This window comes from Python bivittatus, unplaced genomic scaffold (assembly GCF_059951505.1).
Source record: "Python bivittatus isolate LINGU-HERP-01145 unplaced genomic scaffold, Pbiv_v1 ctg000340_np1212, whole genome shotgun sequence".
NCBI classification, from domain to species: domain Eukaryota; kingdom Metazoa; phylum Chordata; class Lepidosauria; order Squamata; family Pythonidae; genus Python; species Python bivittatus.
The window spans coordinates 24,046,139-24,062,061 of record NW_028277056.1 but is presented as its reverse complement, the minus strand read 5'-3'; the positions used below and the strand labels follow the sequence as shown (position 1 = coordinate 24,062,061).

Sequence of the window (15,923 nt, the reverse complement as noted above, 5' to 3'; positions counted from 1 at the left end):
AGCAAAGCCTTTTATAATGAAGATAAAATAATAGACTATTATGGCACATGTCATTTCAAATCATGTACTAGATTACTGCCACGGGTGTTGCTTACCAACATAAAACAAACCAGCCTCATCCAAAACTTGCCTACTAAGTTTATGTTATGATTCATATTAATTAAAGGCTAACTTTATTAAAGCATAATGTTTGCTGGTTTAATATGATTTGTCTCACAATAATTAGTGTCCCTGTATTTCCTGTGCTCCCATTCCTTCATCATCTAGGTTTTAACAAATACAAAAAATGAACAATACAAAAAATAGGAAGCTAGAGCACTGAACAGGGTCAGAGATTTGGTTATGGATGGTAAACCTAGCTCTGATGAGCTATCTTGTAGAAGTCACAGGTTCTAACCTAGTTTCAAAAGAGATAGATTCATTAATTCATTTATCAAATGATCTAATCAATCAACCAATTCTGACCAATTAGAGCCCTTTGTACATGAACCCACAGCCTAACTGATGTTGCTGCTTGTGAGCTTGGTATTTCCTAGTGCCTCTATCCTGAACAAAACAGTGGAGGCTAGCTTATTACACTCCCACAGACAGATAGGAGGCCATCAGATACAGAACAGATCATTCTTCGTGTTAAAAGCCAAATGAAATGCAAATCATATCTATCAGGAACTTCACTATATTCTTCAGTATTGCTAAGAACCCTGCTTTTCTTTCCGATTTTCTAAGCAGCTGGAGAGCTTAGGGTAACTTTGCATCCAAACCAGATGTTTATGAAAGAATAATACCTGGGAAGAACACTTTCGCATATTAGTGCCTTACCTAATTTAATTTGAACCATAGCTTGAGGCTGAAGTAGAACTCATTAAAATCTGTTGCAAGAACACTGTGGTCACAGCATGTATCTAGTAAGTACAGCAGAAAGGGCAAATTCCAAGCAATCAAAAAAATAATAGGGCTCGGTACTTTTCAAGCAGATCAGTAGGGTTCTAATAGAGTGCGCAGTGAACATTTCTTTATGCTTAATCTGCATCACTTTTCACTACTGACATGTTACTATAGTTGAAACTGTAGTTGTTTTTTCCAAGAATATTGTTCTTTCCTTGGAACTATTTCATACTTTCCTTCAGAAGAGAGCAAACTTGTAAACCAATGGCATAAAATTGATTGATTATGTGCTGTCAAGTTGGTGTTGACTTTTAGCGACCACACAGATAGATTTTATCCATGAATATTATCATATACAAAGCCCATTTCTAAATTCTCTATATCAAATCAGTACCAAAACAGGCATTAAATGTAGTAGCATACAATTTTAATTTCCCTGAAATTTCTTTAAAAGTTAAAAGCAGCCTTAAGAGATTGTGAGTTTATTGGACTAAGCTACATATTATGTTAAGTCTATGTATATAGACTGGAACTTATGCCTCTCTTTCTTCTGAATAAAGCATCCAGGAACATCCTAATCCAGAGAAAGTCTGCGATGCATGAGACAGGGAGTTTAACCATTTTGGTTTGCCATGGTCCACCAGAAATCGTCCATCAAAGCTTCCAGGCAGATCGAGCTAAGAATTTTAGTGGAGTGAGGGGAAGAGTTAAACTTCTCCTGCAGTGCATATTTGTTCACATGTTGTTAAACTACGGTGTTTGCTTCCACAATTATGTAATGGCTGCCAATTTGCCTTCCAAGTTGGAAGGCCAAATGTAATTTGGAGCATGGGTAGGTGTGTATGTAGCATCTGTCAGGAGCACATTAAACCAAATACATCATTCCCAAGATCATGCCCCAACTGTAGAGGACACTCATGTCACCTCATGAAGAAGAAGTTGCTTAAGATGCCATATACATGCCCATGCACACCCCCATCTGGATGTCTGAATACCATACTTCTTGATGGGTTCACACATGATACTTAGCCATTATATGTTTTGCTTGATTTTAGCGTGTGACATAAATTTTGATGTAGCATTGTGGTTTGTTGCATTGACTGTCCTGTGAGAAGGATTCCTGAGAGCGAATGAGAGATGGAAGGCTACCCCAAGATACCCTCCTTATTACATTTTCAAAGGGCCATGAAAGCATAACTCTTCAGAAAGATATTTGGGGACCTATGAAAATCACACTACCCCCCTAATGGTGGCACCGATGTTACTGAGTTTTTGTTATGTTTAATTTTCTGTGTTATTACTTGTAATCTACTCAGAGTCATCAGAAGTAAGGCAACATATATAAATAAAGCCAACATAATAAATGAATAAATATCCAGAAGCTGCTGTGGCTTATCTACCCTTTTCAGCCCTCTCTTAATACTAGGGACACCCAATAAAACTGCCTGGTTGTATATTAGGACAAGTGAAAGGAAATATTTGTTCACATGTTGTTAAACTACGGTGTTTGCTTCCACAATTATGTAATGGCTGCCAATTTGGGCTACATTAAAATAAAGCTATCAATGGCTACTAGTAATGATAGGACTGGGCAGCAGTTTGTTTTTCAGTAGCTGTATTTAGTGAAAACACAGAGTCCTGTTATAATCATGTTCTGCTTATGAGCCATAAGCCATAATTTCTGAGAGTTCTGAGGGGCACCAAGTTGAGATAAAGTGCTCTAGGCATGTACGCCAATATATGTAATTAGTGCATATTGACATAACCCATCATGGAATTTGTTGGTTTAGTGAATAAATTCTAGATGAAATAAGGTAGCAATTCAACCTGGATGTAGTAAGAAATCTGGATCATTGCATAATTTTCTGGTAAAAGCTAAATTCTGCTTTCTTGGCTTGACTTTTGAATCAATCATTTGTGCCTCAATGCTGCCCTCTCTCATAAGCAGAAAGCACAAACTGTATATTTCTAATTAAATTAGCTTTAAAAAAAATCTGTAGCTTGAGGGTATTGGTTTATTACTGGTATCCAGCTCTATTTTCATTTACTAAATGACATTTGGAGAGCTTCTGTTTTGAACATAATCACCTAAGGGTATGTGCTGCATGATTCAATTATGGTAGAATGTCACTCCCTTCCCAGAACACAGGGCTGAAAACATTAGCAAGCAGTTTAATCGTTCCCAGTGGTTTTCTTTTCACACATCATTTTTCTCATAAAGGTTTAAAAATAAAAATTCAGTTCTATTGCTGAACCATTCTGCCTATTGTCTCTGTTCCTAGTAGCCCCTCTTTCCAATGTCTGTATCCTAAAACTGTTTCACCCAATTTTTTTTATAGAGGCTAACAGCGTATTCAAATACAACAGTAAAAAGCTCAAAATCTACCATTCAAACAACAAAAACAGGAAAAGGAACTGGTATATGTGAGCTTCTGAAACATAATTTCAGGTTTATCTGGGGGGGAGTGGGGGGGTGGATGTCAAGATGGCAGCCACAACTGAATGATTGAAGCCCCAATTCTTTTTTATGTGTGTCACACGTGCAACACACATACAAAGGGGTAGGGCTTCAATCATGCCAGTGTTTCTATTTTTGCTTTGAAGCCTAACTCATGAGTTCCTCCATGCTGCCTTTGTCAGTGGCTTTGTTTGTTTCGTCACCAGTCTTCAAAAGGCATTGTTGGTAGTTTTTAGTACTGCAATAGCACCATCTTTTGTCAGCTGCTTTTATTGGCAAAGAGATGGCTCCAACATACTCTATTATATGTGGAAGGATAATTTCACACCTAAGATCACAATGCTTGGGGGCAAAAGTAGTGTAAAGCTAATTACAGAAATGGTCTAGCTGGTCCAACTGGAATTCCATCTGATGGGACCTAGGAGACGAACCTTTTCTGCCATGGCACCCGTCCTCTGGAACATCATCCCCCATCCTTATGGCCTTGCGGAAAGCCCTCGAAATGTGTTTTTTTCAGCAAGCCTGGAAATGCCCTGGTAGTAGGTAATTGCACACCAGTTTTATTATATGTAAAATCTTCCCTCTCATGGTCTTGCTTTATCTATTCTTATTGTTTTAATGGGTTTGTAAAATGTTTTAATTCCTGGTTTTATTGTACTCTGCCTAGAGTCACTTCATGTGAGATGGGCAGCCATATAAATTTGACCAAATAAATAAACAAACAAACAAACAAATAAATCAAAGGTGTAGATAATTAGCACGAAGCCTCTGGCAGGATTTAAGATAGATTGTTGTATATGCATCTTTGTGTTTATCTATTTTGTTTGTCTTTTTTTCTTTTTATCTCTATTTTATTTGCTGGCTAAAGGCCATCATAAAATTGATCTGATGTAGTTAACTGATTACCAGGTAATGGAGGAATTTCCAGATGTTCTGAACGTGCTGTGTTTTTAAAAATTTCCTTTCATTCCCAAGCTTAAAGAATACCATTTAGAGGCTAATTTGTATCTCAAAAGCCACTAACTCCTACAAGAAAACAAAAAAGGCCAGAAAAAAAAAAATCATCCCTTCTGCACTGATGTGCTTGTCAGCCCTATAAGGTAGAACAGACCAAGAAACCAATGCCAAATTGATCTAAAACTATATTGGAACAGCTATAGTAACAAAATCTTGCATGTCTGAATGTGCTTCCTTCTTCCGTCACTTTTTCTTTGTGTGAACTAGGGAGGGGCCTGTGTGAGACATTTTCTCAAATTAGTTTCTTGGAAAGGACCCAATAAAGCTTGTCTGATTGTTGCCTTGGTAGTGGCTCTTCCTCCTGTTCTTCATGGCCATTCCCTGTGTCCTCTACATCATCTGCTTCACTGGCCACTTCCCTGTGGACCTCAGAGGCCGCAAAATCACCTGATTCACCTGATTCAGAAGGGAAGATGAACCTGAGTTTAAGATGGCATTCCCTCCCTCCAAGGGAGATTAGACAGAAAAAAATTCACCTGACTCCAGTTAGCCTTCTGAGCTAACTATTCTAAATCCTGTTTTAAAGATAAAGTATTTGAGACTTTTTAAAAAATACAGTAAATATAGTAATAAAAAATTAAACTATGGCAGAAAAAAATGAACATAATGTTCTCTTAAACTGACATAAATTAGCATTTTATAGTTCAATATATATATATTGGTATGTAGAATGTACATTAAAATGTGGGATGTACAGTTAGTCCTCGCTTATCAATGGTTATTAGGACCGGCAACTCTGCCGCTAAGTGACACAGTCATAAGGCGCTACATCACATGGCCACACCAACTTACAGTGGGAGTTGTGCAGTCCCAGTTGCCATTGTTAGGTGAATCCTGCATGGTCGCAGTGTCCCACAGTCACATGATCGCCACTTGCGACCTCCTGCCAGCTTCCCATTGACTTTGCTTGTCAGAAGCCTGCAGTGATGGTCACAAATGGCAATCATGTGACCACGGGGATGCTGCGACAGCTGCAACTATGAGGACCTGTCATAAGTCCCCCTCATTCAGCGCCATCATAACTTCAAATGGTGGCTGAACAAGTGGTTGCTCAATAAGGACTACCTATATGGAAAAATGCATTGCAAGCAGGAGGATAATTAGGTGATTATCATTAAAATGTGGGCAGGGTACATGAAAAACTAGGCCCAAAAATAAAGTAGATATGAGTATTTTTAAAATTGTAGATTTACATAAAATAAGGATGGAACGTATTTATCGGTGGATACAGATCAGAAATAGATTAATCCGATTAATTAATTCTCTACACCTGAATGCCTTTGAAGGATTGAAGAACTGCTAAAGGAAGTCTGTGGAATATTGACAAATAAAGCAGTTTGTTGGGTCCATTGACCATAATACATTTGACTACTACTACTACTACAAATTGAACAGCAGGTTTTTAAAATACCAAACCCAACTCAGTATCATAAGTTATCATACATGCAAATCTCAACTTTCTATCTCACTGTTTCGATCACAAAACATAAGACAATTTAAATAAGTTATAACACTATGAATATTTAGATGAATTAAAATGCAAAAAAATAGCTTGTAAACTTAAACGATGGCTTGTTACTGGATAAGCTCCTCAGAAACAGTCTGCTTGCCTTAAATGGTTCCCAAGTAGCCTTCTGTTACACGAACATACAGTAATAAAACTGTTGGATGATCACAAGAATTCCAATAATCAGGAGGAGTTAGTAGCACTTTTTCAGACTAAATGAACTTGTCCTGGTTTGGAGCTATCATTGACTAACATGGCTTTCCTTCTACAAAGAAATTCTAATGAAATTCAGTTCCAAAAAAGGATAAAGCTGCTTCAGTATAGCATGAAGTGTTAGCAGTTTTAACTGTACATGTTGACTGGATGCATGCATAAAAATCACACTACAGGTAGTCCTTGCTTAACAACCGGAAAATTCATTATTAAGCAGGGCAGTCATTAAGCAAGGCATCATGTGACTGCACCAATTTTACACCATTTTTTGTGGTGGTTGTTAAGCGAATCACACATTTGTTAGCAAATCATGTGGTTCCCCATTGATTTTGCTTGCTGGAAGATGGCTGGGAAGGTCACAAATGGTGATTATGTGACCTCAGGATGCTGCAACTATTGTAAGTGCAAGCTGGTTGCCGAGCACCCAGATCACAATCATGTGACTATGGGGGCACTGCAAGTGCAAGGACTGGTCGTAAGTAGCTTTTTTCAGCATTGTTGTAACTTCAAACAGTTACTAAATGAATGGTTGTTAAATGAAGACTATCTGTACTGTAAAGAAACTTGGACCATCTAGTAAAGCCTCCCTAGTGTTGCTTAAAACCTCTGGGGAAGCAAGTTCTAAACTGTTTAATCAGAATGTGCTTTCATTCATAATACTGAGGATGGTATTTCACAACTTGGGAAATATTATGGTATTTATCGTTCTATATGTTAAAAGAGAAGAATTAGAAAAAATATTGTAAATTTACATGAACTTTAAAAATTGCTTGGACAATGACATGAGGTTTTTTTAAAACATAAAAACTCTTTTTCCTATTGCTAGTATTCTCTAGTCTGTTCAACATATGTTGCCATTATTACTAGCCGAGCTGCTGTAAATTGATATTGCTAAATAGTGTTTTGACTTGAGCTACAATGGTGAAAACACTTACGTGGTAGAATAAATGCTTTGAAGATTGTGGCCTCAAATAACCTTTGCATTTTAATTTCCTTTTACTGTTATTAGGGGAAAACCCTAGCACTGATTTTTGACAACTGCAATTAGAGAGGGCATTGTAAGTCTCAAAAAGGGGAGTTATGTTATGCAGGTTGCCTAATTTTAGAGAAATAAATTTGTTTGGGGAAAAATATATCTTCCTAGCATACCTCTACAGTGTTAAACTCCACAGTCCAGCTTGCATGTAAAGATATGTTGGACAACAGGACTAAAAGAACTGTCTCTTGATGGATTTCATATTTCAAATATCTTGCATAGTAAGATTAAGCAGTTATTACTAGTTTACCATACTTATTGTAGACATCACGGAAATGACTCTTTGATACCTGGTGCTAACCATACTGAGAAGAACCTAATTACCAATGTTCAAGTCCATCTGGCTTTGCCACTGTTTGTTCCATGTCTCCCATTCACTCCTATCCTATTGTATTTTCTGATTGCTGTAATGTTCCTCCTAACCCTCCAAATGTGTGCCAACTGTTATCCATGTAGAATAATGGAACTGTGTAGAAATATCAAGATAAATATAATTGGAAAGAAATTGCAGCCTCTTTTTGTAGTTTTTCCTACAGTTCAGTGAATACAAATTCATGACTTAAACATGATGACCTTATGGTATATAAGTGGACAATTGTGCCTGAGCCGAGGCATCTGTAAGGGGTCAAATGGGGGACTAATGACAAAAGCAGGGTTGCAATTAAAGCTCCACCCATTTTGCGTGTATGTTGTAACAACACATGTGTGTGTGAAAGGGATGGAGCTTATGGCATGACACTGCTTTTGTTATTTTGGTAAAAGCAGTAGATCCTGCTGATGCCTCTACACTTGACCTGGATGAAGAAATCACAGAGCCCAGAGTCTGCTGCCCTCCAAGCTTCTTTTTTTGTTTCAGCAGCTGGTACTGCACATTTATAGCCCAGTATGATATTCTCAAAGCCTGTAATGATCTATTAAAGTCAGGACCCGGAAGATGAATTAGGCCCTCTCTCTCTTCTTCCCTATCAGCTAATTGGTAGGATTCTGGCTATCTAATCAAGGCTGAACGTATATAGATTATGATCATGCCTATAGAGCGTTAATGGGCCTTTCTTCATTTTATATTTTCCATGGTCTTCAATGATTTTAATTTAAGACTCATACAGCATGCGAAAATTAACCATCTGTTTTTAATAACCCAAAACTTATATCCAACACTAAGGAACACTTTTGTATACTTCCGTGCCTCCAAAACACCGGAGGCAACTTTTTCCTCTCAAATGGAAAAGTCACAACAGCTGCATGATAACAAGGATAGCACTGCTTGCCTCTTATTGGATTTCTGGCAGCGAATGACTATAAGCCTGTTAAGTGTAACTTCTTTGGTGACTCAAAAATAAGCTCTGTTTTTAAGATTTTTAATTGGATTGCATAGTTTCTGAACACCTGTGCTCATCCTCAGATCTCCAAACTCAATGCAGTTAATACATGTTGCAAAATCAGAGGGGGAATCTTGAACAATGAGGTGACATTCTTCGTAGCCAACCCACCCACGATAATCCAGAAGCAAGCCCTGTTGCATTCATTCACATGGACTCCCATGTGAGGATTACAGTTTTGGAACACGGTCACCTGAGAAAGAATTCCAGGATTTAAAATGCAACTTTGTATATAATAATATATTCATTATTTTTAATTGGGAATTTTTAGAATGTTTCCAGTAAATGTAAATTTGGTCTTTACTACTTATTATATTTCAAGGATAAATATTCATTGCATTCTTTCAAACATAGGGCATTTTTCAAGAGCTCCGAATGCTTTTTTAATGCTTTCTTGAGTAGGTCTCTTGTCTTACATAGCATTACTGACAAGTATGTTGCTCACCTTCTTGATGCGTTCCAAGAATTAAATCTTTGCCTTGTGTTATTTTATTTTCTTGGCACAATAGAAGTGAGATAACTGTCTTCACACCATTGACGTACTCCATCTGGCATGATCAAAAATCTCCAGAATTGATAATCTCATACATTGAGATTGATAGTGTTATTTTTCAGCAACATGAGACACATGTAGAAAATTAGAAATATGGCAATTTTTAGCTTAAGTATAAATATCTAATTTCAGATATGTTTTGTTTATGACATTTCTTCTGCAATCATGAAAATGTTTATTTTAAATGTTTGCACATTTATATTCCACCCTTGCTTCTAAGATGAATATCTGAAAAAAAACATTCTGGAATGCTTACTGAGAAAATAAGTTTTTCTTTTAAGAATTTAAATGTGTGGGTTTTTTGGTTTTTTGTTTTTGTAATAGGCTGGAGATAGAGATAGGATAGTTTTCTGAATTAACACATGCAAAACTGGCACAGATTAGAAGTAAATCCTAAATGTGTTGGGATTACAGTTCTCCAAATTTCTTAAATTGTAGTCTAAATACAGCTGGAGGGCACTAAATTGGTAAAGATCACAACTGAACTTGAGGAGTGCCAGCTCCAGGTTTTGAGGAGGGAGCTTGGGGAAAATGTTCTCCCAAAATGCTTGTGGAATGAGTGGGCTCACCTTATTTATCTGCTCTTGCTATTTGCCTTCTCCCTTTGCCCCCCGGCCTGCCTCCCCATCCCCCACCCACAATACAGGCGCTCAGTTTGAGAGGACAAGGTACACGGTTGAGGAAATGCTGTTTGTCCTTCTCCTTCTCCTTCTCCTTCTCCTCCTCCCTGCTTGTTTTCTTCATGAAAGCAGGGCACCAGAGAACTTCAGCAAGAAAAAAAACCAGAACCAGCACTCAGCCCCACTCTGACAACACCTATCCAGCTTGTGCCTAACTTTCAGATGCTTTCTGTTCTCACTACTTATTTATTATGGGCACTTGTTGGCAGTGTAAGCATATTTAATATGGAATAAGGTTTTAGTATGCTAAATAAAACACCTGTGGATAACTATATCAGTATCTGTCAAAGAACTAGCCCAAATGCTAATTGGTGTTCTCGTCATGTTAATGCATTTCATCTTGTGTAAGTAATTTATTTGCCAAGATTTCAAATCCAAACAGAAATCCATATGTAAAAATAAATAATAATACAGTGGAACCTCGAGTTACGAATTTAATCCATTCCGTGACTCTGGTTGCAACTCGAATTGGTCGCAACACGAGGCAAATTTTCCCATAAGGTTCAATGTAATTACCGTTAATCCATTCCGGCGTCCGCAGACCATGCGGCAGGGCGGAAAAATGGCCGCGGACCACGTGTCAGGGGCGGAAAAATGGCCGCGGACCACGTGTCGGGCGGAAAATGGCCGCGGACCACGTGGAATGGGCGGAAAATGGCCGCGGACCACGTGTCAGGGGCGGAAAAATGGCCGCGGACCACGTTGAACGGGCGGAAAATGGCCACGGATCCAGTTCGTAAGTCAAGGCGAGTTCGCAAGTCGAGGTAAATTTTTGGGGCCGGAGCTGGTCGAATCTCGAAAAATTCGTAAGTAGGGGCGTTCGTAACTAGAGGTACCACTGTATATACATATTTGTTTTTATTTATATCCTACTGTATTTGATGGGCTAAAGTGGTTTATAGCAGGGGTTCATGGTTAATGTTAATGGTTGTATTCTTCCAATCAGAAGAACTCAGTTGGTTTAGGACTTGTTTCATTTGGTTTCACTAAAGGCTTTCTTAATGAACCTAACAATAAAGGAAGCAGAGAATCTTTTTCAGAGTTCTTGCACTCCACATTTCTTCTTCATCAATAGACAAACATTTCCTTTCTATAGCCTATGAGACTTCCATTCAGTAAAATACAGTTCATCCTTTTATAAAAGCAATGCTTTACCTGTATGTTATGGATTCAAGGGCTAAATCAGGAAGTTTGTGGTTAATTCTTGAGACTAGTGAGAAGGCCACCCAAAATCATCAGAAAATAAGTATCTGAAAATAAGGGTGTTTGTTACTGCATTTGGCAGGCAGTGCAAAGCAGATAGATTGCCCATTCTCAGTAAAAATACTGAGCATGTATGTTATACCTGACCAGTGGAATAGAAAATTCTGTTTGATACATCTCAAGCTTTGTTTTTTTTTAATTCTCAATTTATAAAAAGATTCAATCATGCTATTTTCACCTGCCTAACAAGAAATGTTCTCATGATCAGATGACATAGGAAGGAAAGAAAATAAATTAAACCACAATCAGCACAGGAAATAGACTTTTAAAAATAAATAAAACACAATCATTCCATTGTCTTTACAATTTGAGATCTAAAATGCCTTGAAATGGAGGAGTGCCCCCACCTGGCACCAAAAAATAACAGTATGAATGCCAGGGAAGCCTCATTGAGGAGTCATTCCAAAAGCAACACAACTGAGAATGCTTTTTATCTTGTGGCCACTGGGCTAATTTCATTCAGCAAAGAGTCCAGAAAAAGAGCTTCTGGGTAGGAGATGGACTCAAACTGGACCCAAACTGTTTAGGGATGTAAAGGTGAATACCCACAGGTCCAGTTGTTGCCAAAAATGGTTTTGGATCCAGTATAGCTGACAAATCATTGATGTTACATGATTGTATCAACACATGCCAGTTAGCAACTTGGCAGCTTATGGAGTCACATAATTTTGTAATTTATTTATCAATATGACTATGTATGAATGAGTTCTACAGAAATTATCAGTGGGGTTTTTTTTAATAATACTTTTTTCTTTACCAAGAATTTAGTTGTTAAGTAGCACATTAAAGCAGAGGCAATTTCTTCGTATGTAATTAGGAACTAAAAATTACTATGAAATAATAAATTAATGCTTTAATTTTGAAACCTATTGTTATGCAACACTTCTGAAAATCATGGTTGAACTCTAGAGGGCCTCTAGTGGGCAACACATAGAACTGCACAGATCTTTGACCTGCTGTCATTTTTCAGACTGCCCACATTCAGACATGGTTGCATATACTTAGTGTTGACTTTAGCTAATCTATTTTTCTTAAATCTCTTAGATTGTTTTTCATTTCTGCTGATTAAAGAAGATCATGTATTCTGAATTTTAGTCTTTACCCTTTTTTCCTGCTCTGTAGAGGAAAAGAGCTGATGATAATCTCATTGAGGCCAATTTTTTAATACATTTTCAATTGTACAAAAGGAATGATGGCATCAGTTCTGCCATTCTCTGGAAAAGATGTTCTTAGGTCTATGTCTGGAACATTTGAAATTATGTTCTCATTTTCTAATAGTTGGATCAAACAGCATCAAGTTGTTCCTAATGGTGCAACTACGACTGGTTTGGGGTGTGTGTGTGTGTGTGTGTGTGTGTGTGTAAGCAGGATAAAAATCTAATCAGCATCAGCATCATCAGGGCAGAAGACTGGGGCTTTCCAGAATGGGGAGCCCTAAATACAAAAGAGCATGAGGGGATGGTGACAGTGATTAACATATCCATCATCATCACCTAGGTCACCTTGGGCATGAAAGGGACACTGATGTTGCTCACTGCAGCACTTTTCTTTATATAAATTGGACACGTACAGTTACAAATGCTTAGTTTGCTTTTTTTTTAATTGAAATGATATTTTCCTTTTCTACAAGAAGTTGTTTCTTGGGGAGTGTTTTCCCCAAGTGTATTTAGCATCAGAAGCAAATTCCACTTTTCCTACAGTCATGATTTAAACAGTTTAAAATGCAGAGTGACTATATAACTTAAATAAGCTTGGTAATGATTGTGTAATCATCAAGAATAGCCATAATATCACAAGCATGTAATATAAAGTTTATAAGATCAGAATATTGGGAAAACAAATAAGATTAAAAATTGGCTATCTCTGGTTAGGTGAAATTCACTGAAAAATAGCTGCACAGATTCATAACAAACTGTGTAGAAGAATTATCTCTTCAGATCCACAGGCCATCTCATTGTTTAACATCATTTTTTCTTCTCTAGCAAAACTAGATGACAAACCTAGTTGTTGCAGAAAAAACTCATTGAAAATGACTTGTACTCTTTGAAAACAAATACAAGAAAAAGAATATGTGATTGGAAGGGAAATCTTATTATTTATTTGTTTAACACATATCATGAACAAAGCAACTAACAGAAATGAAATAAAACATACAATTAAAACATACACAAATGTATTTAAAATTTCATAACAAGCTCTGTGGTGTAGCTCTCATTTGCCTTATTCTAATTGCTTACATGGGTTACAAACCCGTTTTTCGATAAGAAATATGGGCAGTTTTGGGAAGGCAATATATTTTATATGCTAAAAGCAACTGAGAAGTCAGTAATCTGTGGACACTTAACAAAATATCTAAGCTTCTCTGGAAGCTTTGATTTTTTCACTTCAGTCTTGACTGACTGAAGTTTGATTCAACTCTTTTATCATACATGCATATAGCTCTAAAAAAAAAAACAGTTTTATCTGTCCATACAGATAGACCCTAGTCTCTTTGGGACTTCTTTTATTCCTTGCTTTATTGCTTCATAGGTTCAAGATTGTTTCCAAATAGCTGCTGTCTGTTTGCTCCAGCTATGCTTTGGGCTATTTTCCATGTTACATTTCCATACGCAATTCTATATACATATTCTTAAAAGGCGCATAAGGCGTCCAGAACATGGTTAAAGGCATGATGCAGTTGCACAGAGAGAATAGTCAAACTCACCCCTAATAGAGTATGGGGAGAAACTCATTTGGTTTGCATTTTTAGATGACCTAATTTGCACACAAATTAAAATGCAGTAATCGTTTGATATGCAGTTCTCTGGTAAGACAATACAAATTACACATATTAAGGGAAATTATATTTAGAGTGATACATACATTTGTAAATTTTCATGCTGTCTTAATACAGAATCCCAAATTCATCAAAAAAAGAAGCAGGAATAAGACTGAAATTATTAGGAAGTGGAAGAAATAGAAAGAGCCATTTTCTTCATCATAGTCTGGCATAAAAAAACTGGTTTAAGCACATTCTTTTTGTATGCAGTCCCCCTTTGTTTTCTCAGCCATATTACTGAGATCCTATACCTAAACATTCCAGGGATAGAATTTAGAACTGAATTACAAGATAAAAAGCATATATTTCTGTTTAGATAGGCATTTCCTAACAAATGCTCACAATGGTTTACAATCCATTTCAAAAACAATCAGAATAAAAAGAACAAAAATGCCACCGAGCAACCTAAAAATATTAATCGTTTTACAGCATCAGAAGTTTTAAATTGGTATGCTATAAAATAAAGGTAGGAAATAGTGTGTTCAAAGCATTTGAAAGGGGTATTTCACAAAGCATTTTGGCACTGAGTGAAGTATCTTTCCTGGAACTGTAAAAGCACTGCATCCTCTGGAAGGCTCGCACACCTGCTCTGAAGGCGCTCTGAATATATATGTGGAAAACACAGGTGCTTTGCTTCACTGGCAGTCCTGGTGGAAATGGGTCTGTATATGCACATCCAGGCTCAGACAATGCGAGATGGCCTTGGAAGCAGCTGTGCAAATGTCTCTACTTTATGCTTTCTGGAGAAATGCTTCATCCATGCTAATGTGCCTGCCTTTCAAATGTTTTGCGTGTACCTCTGGCTGAACCTGAGCAACTAGCATCTCCAGTCAGGACTGCCCATGGTGAGGAATGCTGGGAATTGTAGTTCAGAAAAACCATAAGTTCCAATCTCTTCCATAAAAGCTCACCAGAATAAACTATCTTTGATGTCCATCTTAAAAAAGAGCAGTGGAGGTGAGTAAGCATACTTAAGAGCAATTTCCAGTCTTTTCATTATGACCTGTCTCAAGTACCTATTCTCTATATTTCTGATAGTGGGAAAATCAAAGCAGAGTGTCAGAAGCAAATGTAGCTGTTGAGCTAATTAATGTGGAAGAAGTGTCTCTTGAGATATTCTGGTCCTTGATAGTTATAAAACTTTCATGGTTAAAGTCAATACCTTGAATTGAATCCAAAAACAAATTGGCAACCAAAAAAGCTGATACAAGATTAGAATACTGATATCTCTGCAGATGGGTCCAATCAGAATGTTGACAGATGTATTTCAGCTAATTTAATTTTTCAAAGCCAGGGTCAGCCATACATAGAGCACACTAAATTAGTCATGACTAAATCCATGGATGACTGACACGATGTCCGATTTTTCCCCAGAGATCCATTAACATATATGAGGTGAAGTTTTGATTAAAAACCACTTCTATCAACCACTGCCATTTGAACATTCAGATCTCAGACTGTGGAGTCCTTGGAGTTCTCTGAGCTTGGTTCTTTTCTTGCAGACGTTTCATTACCTGGCTAGGTAACATCTTCAGTGCTAAAATGGGATGGGGTTAGCTCTCTATTTATACACTGTGGCATGCTTTGCCAGTGCTGGTGGGGATGGGGGTTTTGTTTTGCTCCTCTGGTAGTTCCTTGATTAGCATATGTATATTAGCATATACCAGTATATTAGCATTTACCAGAGGAACAAAACAAAAACCCCACCCCCACCATCACTGGCAGAGCATGCCACAGTGTATAAATAGAGAGCAAACCCCAAACCATTTTAGCACTGAAGATGTTACCTAGCCAGGTAATGAAACGTCTGCAAGAAAAGAACCAAGCTCAGAGAACTCCAAGGACTCCACAGTTCAACCCTGAGCTACACATATTTGCCTCTACTGATCTCAGACTGTGAATTAATTTATTCAATAGCCCAAGACAGGTTGTATACCTATTACTGGCTCATAATATAATCCAATTTCCAGCTTGACTGAATCAGACTCCAGAAACAGCTTCATGACTTCCATATCTTCTCCAGGAGTAGAGAATGGAAATAAGGGAGTGCTTTTGTTTTATCTGCATGTGTACATTTATTTTAAGTCAACTTGATATAAAAATACACTATTTGG

General features: G+C 37.4%; 1 protein-coding gene across 8 annotated transcripts in view; it reads left to right on the top strand.

Annotated features, from left to right (window-relative positions):
• The window catches only part of STARD13 (StAR related lipid transfer domain containing 13), a 125,272-nt gene that overhangs the window by 42,257 nt on the left and 67,092 nt on the right, over nt 1-15,923 (top strand). The gene's annotated exons all lie outside the window — the stretch shown is intronic.